Raw genomic sequence first — 9,721 nt, 5'->3', positions numbered from 1 at the left:
AAAAAAAAAAGTTTGCCCCAGACTCTCTAGAGGGCTACAATGCCCGTACTGCCAGTCCTCGAGGAGTAGCTGCTACATTTCTACTATTAAGCGTATCAAGTGATAGATACTGTCCAGCCAGAACTGACTCAGATGACCTTCCAGTGGGTTTTTAGAGGCTAAATTGCACAGGAAGAAATGGCCGTATTTCTCCCACAGAGCACATGGTGGTTTGAGCTGCCTGCCTTTGGGTTGGTAGCAAAGCTCCTTATCACTAGGCTGCCAGAATATATAAACTCTTAAACAGTTCTCCTCTAAAAAACTTTTTCTAACTTGAATACTCTATCTTATCCCTTCATTTCTACATTGTTATAAAACTTCTCTCTTACTTGAATCTTCCATTTCTCTCTACTCAAAATCATCAATCTATTTTTGGCTTTGCTTCCTTTCTTCATTAATATTTCAGATTCCTCTTCACAGGAAACCTGCCCAAGACCACAAAGTCTAACAACCCAAGAGACCAGACATACCAGCATGCAACACATATCCTCCTTCATTACACCTTAGGGGTCACCTTTTCCTTCCTTCTCTCTAAATAAGGGCAGAACTCATCAGCTTTATTCTCACCATACTTCTTTATTCAATGTAAAAAGATACATTCCTCATCTTTCTATCATCTGCAAGTGCTAATTTCCAAACTTTGATAAACAACATTAATTACACACCTAATATTTAGTTTTATATTATCAGTTAGCTGAAACAGAGATGTTTTGTCAACCCATATTCACAAATCCAAAATCAAACTCATCAACAACCTACTTGCTGAAAGTGAAGAGGACTTGTAAAACCCAAAGGCACACGGTTTGAATCCACCAGCTGCTCCCAGGGAGAAAGATGGGTAATGTCATCTCCTCTTACGTAATTTACTGCTTCTTAAAACCCACTGGAGGGTCAGTTGTGAGTGGGTTCTGATTCAATGGTACATAACAACAATAAACAAAAATCTAGACCACTGGACCAAGAAGCAGTATCATGATAATGGAGAAAAGGTTGGAGTTGTCAACAATTTTATTGTACTTGGATCCACAATCAACACTCACGGTAGCAGCAGTAAAGAAATCAAATGACGTGATACATTGGGAAAATCTGCTGTCAAGGACCTCGCCAAAGTTTTAAACAGCAAGGGTGTCAGTTTAAAGACTAAGGTATACCTGATCAAAGCCATGATCCTTACAACTACTTCCTGTACATGTAGAAGCTGGATAATGAATAAGAACAGAAGAATAGATGTCTTTGAATTGTGTATCTGGAAAAGAGTACTGATTATCTCATTTTTCAAAGAACAAGCAAGTCTGTCTTGGAGGAATTACAGCTAAGGGTGCTCCTTATGGGCAAGAATGGTGAAACTGTCTCACAAACTTCGTTCACAGGAGGGGCCAGTCCTTGGAACAGAACATGATGCTAGGCAAGTTGGAGAATCAGAGAAAGGAACTCCTCCAGCACGATGTGGTATGCAGACGACACAATCTTGCTTACAGAAAGTGAAGAGGACTTGAAGCACCATAAAAGATCAAAGACTACAACCTTTAATATGAATTATATCTCAAAATGAAGAAAACAAAAATTCTAAATAATGGATCAATAGTCAACATCATGAGAGAACTGGTCAATGATTTCATTTTATTTGGATCTACAATCAATACTCACAGTAGCAGCAGTCAAGAACTATCTCCAAAGTGCTCAAGAGACCAATGATGCCAGGTTTAAGACTAAGATGTGCCTGACTCAAATCAGTCTTTTTAATTTCTTCCTATGCATCTGAAAGTTGGAAAATGAGTAATGACAACATGAGAAGAATCAATGCCTTCGAATTGCGGTGCTGGAGAAGAGACTAAATATCCCATGAACTGCCAAAAGAACAAAAAAGTCGGCCTCATCTGGAGGAAAGTGTAACCAGGTTGCTCCTTAAAAGCAAGTATGGTGAAACGGTGTTTCATGGCTGAGTTCTAAAAGCAGATTGCCAGATCTTTCCCTTGGGGAAACTCAAGTGCTAATCTCTAGTTAATAGCCGAGAGCACCACCCAGAAGCTCCCATCATACTACATGAATTCCATGTGTACAGGGTACTCAATACAGCTTTCAAGGATGCGACTTTTCAGAACCAAAGCACCAAGTTTTTCTTCTGAGGCAATATTTCATTAAATTGTACCCAAGGCATTATGAGTCTGCATTAACTCAACAGCAGGGAACAACTTGGTGTTTAGTTGTTTTCTTCAGAATCAATTATGCCCTTTTTCTCAAAATTGTCATTAAATAAAAATATTTTCTTTCAAAATATTACACTAGACAACCTAGTCTCAAGATTTTTAATTATCAAGCTGCTTGATATTAAGTTTCACAGTTCATATCACATTTTAATAAACCAAAAATATTCTAGCTTTTAAAACCTGTTTTATATTTTGCACGTCTTATATTATTCAGTCCTTACAATTCTACATTACAAAAGGTGTTCATTAGCAACTACATTTTACAAATTAAAGAGACTGATCAGAAAGAAAATGGCTCAAGGTGACAAAAAAAGAAACACTTAAGAATTAAGTGTTATGTTTTAAATACAGTCCATTCCTGATTATTTTCTAGATAGTTGGCAGAAAACTATAGTTAACTGAAAATAGCAATTAAAAATTTCAGCATAGGTATGGAATCACTGTCTGTCAAATTGAAAAAGAAAATAATCTAATCTAAGCATCCAGCTGTTGCTGTGGTGTGTTGTCAAGTTGTGGGTAACTCACAGCTGACCCTCTAGTGAGTTTTCAAGAGGCAGTTAATCACAAGGGAGGACAATGCCCATATTTTTCTTCCAGAGCAACTGGAAGATTTGAATAGTGTGCATTTGAGCTGGTATTCCCACTCCTTACCACTAAGCCACCAGAGCAAATCTCTAAACAAATGACAGGAGTCTAGAGCGAGGGCTACATGGTGGAGGGGACCTGGGGGAGGGTTTGTAAAACAATGAAAGAATCCTTTCTTTTACTTTTCCATAATTTTTGACTCATGCACTTATAATTTGTTAGTCAAATTTGTGTCTTCTAGGTTGCAACACCCCCATGATACATCTTCAAGGATATGAACATGTACGGTCAAGCACAATCAATAAGAGTGCATCTAAATTCCAAAATCAATCTCCATAATAGTCTATGTGTTTCCTACTGCCAAAGGGGCCCTTTAGAGTAGTGAGAGAAGATCTTCACCCTGAAACCCACAGCATCCTTTTTCAGCAGGAAGTAGCTAAGAGAATACGCCGTCCCCTTTTCCTTATGAATCAGGGTGAAGTCTCTCTCAGGGAGGAGTGATAGGGAATGGCAAAGGACACATCGACAAAGGAGATTAATCAGAACTGACTTTGACAAGCACTGTGGCAATTGGACAATTAAAACAGACATTCGGATGGCGGGGAAGAAGAACAAACTGGGGAGGAGGGTGGAGAGAATGGTGCGGCAATGAAGGAGTGAAAGCCCAGAATCCCTGTGAATGTTCATTGAAACTAATAAAATTTAATAAAAAAAAACAAAAAACAAAAAACAAATGACATAATAAGTTGTTACAAAATAGATTAAGGAGTCTCTTAATGTATTGCTACATTCACTAAGACACTTTAAGAGAGAAAAGCAAAGTACAAAGATGTGTATAATATACTATCATGTTGAAACAAGATTATAGTTGTACACACACACACACACACACACACACACGGCAATTAATAAGGTAGAACAAAGAATTACTAATGCCTTTGGATTGTGTTACTGCTGACAAATATGGACTGTAAAACACCAACCACCAGCAATACATATCAAGTATTAGAAGAAGTGTAACCTACTGGTTGAGACTTTGTCTCATACACGTTGGGCATTGTTATCAGGAAGGGCCAGGCTCTGGAAAAAGATATCATGCTTAATAAGGGTCAGCAAAAAAAAAGGGCTTCGCCCTCAATGAGATGGATTGCTGCAGAGCTCTACTCTGACACATATGGAGTTTCTGGAGTCAAGACTGACTCTATAGTTTTCTTTTACATATTGTCCTAAGATTCTGGCATACAGGCCTTGGAGATTACAGACACAGCTTCAGGGATCCTCAAACAGAAACTAAAATGGGCCCAAGCCCTCCAACATGAGGGGGATTAATCCATTCCCCAGTACTGATGTGTCTTAATCTGCAGATTAAAAAAGGATAATCAAGAAACTGTAGGTTATCTATCTATCTATCTATCTATCTATCTATCTATCTATCTATCTATCTATCTATCTCACTAATGTAATTACTACCAATACATGCTTTCTCATTCATACTTTTCATCTGTAGCACGTTGTTGTTGTTGTTAAGTGGTGTCAATCCTATGAACAAAAGACTTGTCTATCTATCACTGTTCCTCCAAGTTCATAGGGTTTCCAGATGCAAGCTACTTTAGAAGTGGATGCCACTCCTGCTTCAAAGCTTGTTTTAACTGGGGAGCTCCCCAAAGCACTGTCCACAATGGGTAACCATTACCACATTTGATTTAAAAGCAAGAGTGGCAGGAGACCCAAGATGGCAGCAGAGGCGAGACAACGTGAGCTGCGGGAGCAACGGACCACTTGAAACAGGGCCACGATGGCCTTCTACAGACTTCTGTTTATTGATAATTGAACAGTTAAACAGTTGATGACTGGTCTTCAGTGAAGATTGAGGCTCAACAACAGGAATTCAAGGATTCCCAAGGAGAAATGGGTGATTCCTACAGCTCCCAAGCCCCTCCCACAAAGCCCACACCACGCTGCATTGCCGCAGCAGCTCCATAAGGCTCCCACAGCCAGAACCTATGGATTCCCTCACCCAAGATGGATGGTAGGCACCGGGCCTCCCTAAGACTGCGCAGCTGCCACACTGCCACAAAGTGGACTTGTTCTGGAGAGAATTCTTGGAGCCAAGATGGCGGCAGCAGGGGAAGCGGGCGGCCACTGGCCTCCCACGCGCGAAATGAAGCGCGTCCGCCAGCCACCCATGCGGGAGATGACGCACGCCCATTGGCAACCTGCGCGTGAGATGACGCGTGCCCGCCGGCCACCCATGCTGGAGGATGGTGCGTGCCTGCCAGCTGCCTGTGCACAAGATGACACGCTCCCGCAGGTCACCCGTGCGCAAGATGATGCGCCTGCCAGCCGGCCACCCACCTGCACAGGGGAAGTGCACCCTGCCGCCTGCAGGTTTGGGTTTCCTTGGACAGCCAGAGAAGATGATCACCAATACAATGGATTGTTGAAAGTCACTGTGAGTTGTCTACTTGATGACACTTAACAGTGGCAGCATGTCCAAGAGGACTGACATCCTAAATGCACCACATATTTTGATCTGTTGAATGCTTCTGCCAAAAGCTGTTTAGACCTGGGGGGAGCCTGTTTACAATTCTCAGGCTCCCTTTGCCATTTATAAAGGGGGAGGACAATGACACCGACTTCAAATTATAGTATGACCACTTATTGGGGTGGGGGTTAAAAGTGGAGGTGCTGGAATTGGAGACGCTGTCCCTGGCCACATAGTCCTTGGCCAGGCGAGGGGACCAGATTGGGGTGGGGCCAATTAGAGGGGGAGTGTACCAGCCAGTGCATAGGGGGTGTTGCCCTGCTCTGGACGGGCTGTCTTTGGCCCTTGGCTCGGGGCGAGCCGTCACGGCCCTCTGCCTGGGGCGGGCTGTCTTCGGCCCTCAGCTTGGGGCGGCTGTCTTTGGCCCTCAGGGTGAGCTCCTCAGTCCCCAGATTGTGCCATCTGATCCCTGGGTGGGAAAAATGCCTAGGGTATCCAGAGAATTTTATCTAGGCTACTTTCTACCACCCTCTCCCCCAGTAAACCTCAAAGCAACACCCCCAAAACCCCATTTGTAACTCACAAGTTTGTTCTCTCTAGGTTTGCTCCCTTTCCTATAGGTAACCTTATCACTGAGTTTTACTTCAGACCTGACCCTGAACCCAGTGCCAGTGACAAAAAGGAAATACAACTGCCAGCTAAAGAAGCAAAGGAGGATGGAGCCTCTGTGTTCAACCAGCCATCCCCACTGGACCCACCTGGGAAAATACTTTGCAGTCCAGAGGGGAGCAAATGACAGGAAAATATCTTCTAACAGAACAAGAAGGCAAGCAGCCTTAACCTAATATCACCAGTAAGGTGATAAAGTGTCCTCCCTTTCCCCCTTCACACCAATGGCCCTGTTCAGTATAAAGAAGCCAGAGAGTCTGCATCCAGTTCCCAAATCAATAAGACAGTTGGTTTAAACACCATTGGAAAATGCTTATCATTCTCCTGTAGCATCTGGTCCTCACTGGATCCTTTTCATTTCCTTCACCTGCTCCCCCCACCAACCAATTTCTGCAGCTCTGCAACTGCATCCCTGCCCATCCTCACCCTTCTGCCCCCAACCCTCTCCTCTTTGTACCCCCAATATGTATTTCCCAATAAATTTTTTTTAAAAAAAGCAAGAGTGACATCCACTTCCTAAATCACATGTCTCCAGAAACTCTATGAATTTTGATAAATGTTGAGAGTTGTAGAGGGGCGTCAGGCATGTTGTTCATAGGGTGGCTATGAGACGTGCTCAACTTGAAGGCAATCAACAACGATAGATAGATAGATAGATAGATAGATAGATAGATAGATAGATAGATAGATAGACAGACAGACAGACAGACAGAGAGAGATGGATGGATGGATGGATGGATAGACAGACAGATATACATACACACTATCTTTGTTGCTTCTTGTAATGTGACAATGATCCTTTATTCTTGAGTATACAACATATTTCTTATTTTATTTGAATCTTAGCATTAAAAAATACAGTAAAACAAATGTATTAATCTTTCTATACAAAACAGCATAGTAGGGTTGTGGTGGTGTTCTGTGCTGTCAAGTCAACTACGACACATAGCCATCCTGTGAACAACGGCTCTGAATCCAACCAACTTGCTGAAAAGCATCATAAATTTAATCTTTGCAAGTCACATATAGTCTTTCTAGGTACTTATCTTTCCTTAAAACTCTCTAAAATGTAAACACGCTTCTGAGCTTGCAGTCATACAAATACAGTATGGCTTGTCTTTCTTGAATACACCTATCTTTTGTTCAAACTAGAAATACATCACAAAAGCAAGTTGAGACTAGTTTCTTTTTCTAAAATATGTGCAGCGTCAAATGACTATTGTGTGTTGTTATGTGCCATTGAGTCTCCTGTGACTCACAGTGACCATCTATGTACAACAGCGCTAAACCTTGCTTTATCCTGTGCCAATCTTATTGCCTCTAACATGCCTATCCCCATTACCCCAGTCACTGCATCAATCCATCTCATCCAGGGTCTTCCTCTCCTGCGCTGTCCCTCCACCCTGCCAAGTATGACGTCCCTCCCCAAGGACTGGTCCCTCCTTGCAACATGTCCAAAGTATGCATGAGAATCCTTGCCTCCAAGAAGCAGCCTGGCTTCACTCTCTCCAGGATGAACCTGTCCGAACTCTTAGCAGTTCGTGGTATATTCAACACTCTTCTCTCTCCATCACCATAGCTCAAAAACATCAATTCTTCTTCTATCATCCCTAGTCATTGTCCAGGTCTCTGATGCATAGCAAGTGATTGCAAAGACCACAGCCTGAATCAGGCGTGTGTTAGTCTCCAGACTGACATCACTGCTCTTCAGTACTTTGGAGAGGTCTCTGAGAGCAGACTTTCCCAATGCAATTCATCTTTTAATTTATTGGCTGCTGGTGCCAAGAGTACTGATTGTAGAGCCAAGCTGTTTATAATCTCATTCTCTTCACCATCCATCAGGACGCTGCCAATCAGCCCAGTGGTGAGAATCTTTGTTTTCTTGATATTGAGCTTCAATCCGTATTGAAAGCTGCAGTCCTTGACCTTCTACAACAAACACTTCAGGTCTTCCTCAATTTCAGCAAGGAGGGTTTTACCATCTGCATAACCCAGGTTGTTGATGAGTCTTCCTCCAATCCTGATTCCACATTTCTACTTACACAGCCCAGCCTCCTGGATAATCTATGGAGATAGAACACATCACTGGCATACACCCTTCCCAATTTTGAACCCTTGCTCTGTTTTGACATCTGCCTCCTGGTCCAAATATAGGTTTCAAGTACAATTAAGTGTTCTGGGATTCTCATTCTTCTCAGAGTTAGCCAGTTTGTTGTGATCCACACAGTCAAACACCTTTGTATAGTTAGTACAGATAGACATTACACTGGTACTCCTTGCTTTCAGCCAAGATCCACCTAACATTAGCTATAATATCCCTGGCACCACGGCCTCTTCTAAACCTAGCCTGCACATCTGATGGTTCTGTGTTGACGTGCTGCTCCAGTTGTTTTTAAATAATCTTCAGCAGAATCTTGCTTGCATGTGATATCAATGATATTGTTCAATAACTTCCAGACTCTGTCAGATCACCTTTCTTTGGAATGGGAACAACTCTTCTAGTCAGCTGGCCAGGTTGTTGTTCTCCAGATTTCCTGGTACAACTGTTATTGTTGTTGTTTGGTGCCATTGAACCGTAGACGACTCATAGCGACCCTATGAATGAAAGGCCCTGAGCACTGTTCGTACAAAGAGTTTCCGGAGGCAAGCCATTTTGGAAGTGGATGCCACTCCTGCTTCCAGGCTTGTTTTTAGTCGGGAAGCTCCAGCCAACACTGACCACCATGGGTACCCATTACCATGACTGGCACATCACTGTCACAGTCTTCAGCATCACAGCAATCACGAGTTACCTCTGTACAGCAATGCATAGACCAGTGCTATTCCACCTAGAAGAATGTTTGATAGGAAAACAATTTGAACCTGGCCAAGGGCCAAAGATGAAAATCACCCACCTTCGGCTTGGTAGCATAACTTCCTTTCCAGGCATTTAAAATATGAAATAATGTAAAATTCTTAGGGAATTCTGGTGGCCAAGTGGTTAAGGAGTTGTGCTGGCAACTCAAAGCTATACGGTTTGAATCCACCAGCTGCTCTGAGGGAGAAAGATGGGCAATCTCCTTCTCTGTGATTGAGTGCCTCTGAAAACTCACTGAAGATTCAGCTCTGGGTTGGTTCTGACTCAATGTATACAACAATACGTTTTTAACCAGGGACCTCTGATGTGTGTTAAGAGTGTGTTGCCTTATCAGTTTACCAATAAATCAAAAGGTTAGGAGTTTGAACCCCCCAACCACTCCTTAGCAAAAAGAGAAGTTATTTTCTCCCACAAAGATTTAAAACCAAAGAAACCCAACAGTGGGTCATCATTAGTCAGAACCAACTCTGTGACAATGAGTTTGCTTTTGGTAATTAACCAGTCACCAGAGATGATTTCAACTCACAATATCCAATGTGTCAGTAGAATTGTGTTCTTCTGGGTTTTCAACAGTTGACTGATTGGAGTTTGTTTTTCCCCCAGAAATAAATAGCAAAGTCTTCCTTCTAATGCCTCTGTGAGTGGTCTTGAACTGCCAGCCTTTTCATCAGAAGTCTAGCTCATTAACTGCTTACACATCAAGGGACTTAATGATTAGCATAAGGTCAGTGCTTCAGGGCTCAGGTATTTATTTTTATTTATGTCCGCATTTAGAAATTGCTTTGTCATTCCCAGCAGCCTTTTGGAATCTTCTGTTCAGCTCTTTAGTATCTTGAATTCTTCCTTGTGCTTTGGCTTCTCTACGCTCCAGTGCAATCT

Source organism: Elephantulus edwardii, unplaced genomic scaffold, assembly GCF_000299155.1.
Source record: "Elephantulus edwardii isolate Elephantulus edwardi_28Jun2011 unplaced genomic scaffold, EleEdw1.0 scaffold00002, whole genome shotgun sequence".
Lineage (NCBI taxonomy): Eukaryota > Metazoa > Chordata > Mammalia > Macroscelidea > Macroscelididae > Elephantulus > Elephantulus edwardii.
The sequence above is the reverse complement of the archived record's forward strand: the minus strand, read 5'-3'. Positions refer to the sequence as shown.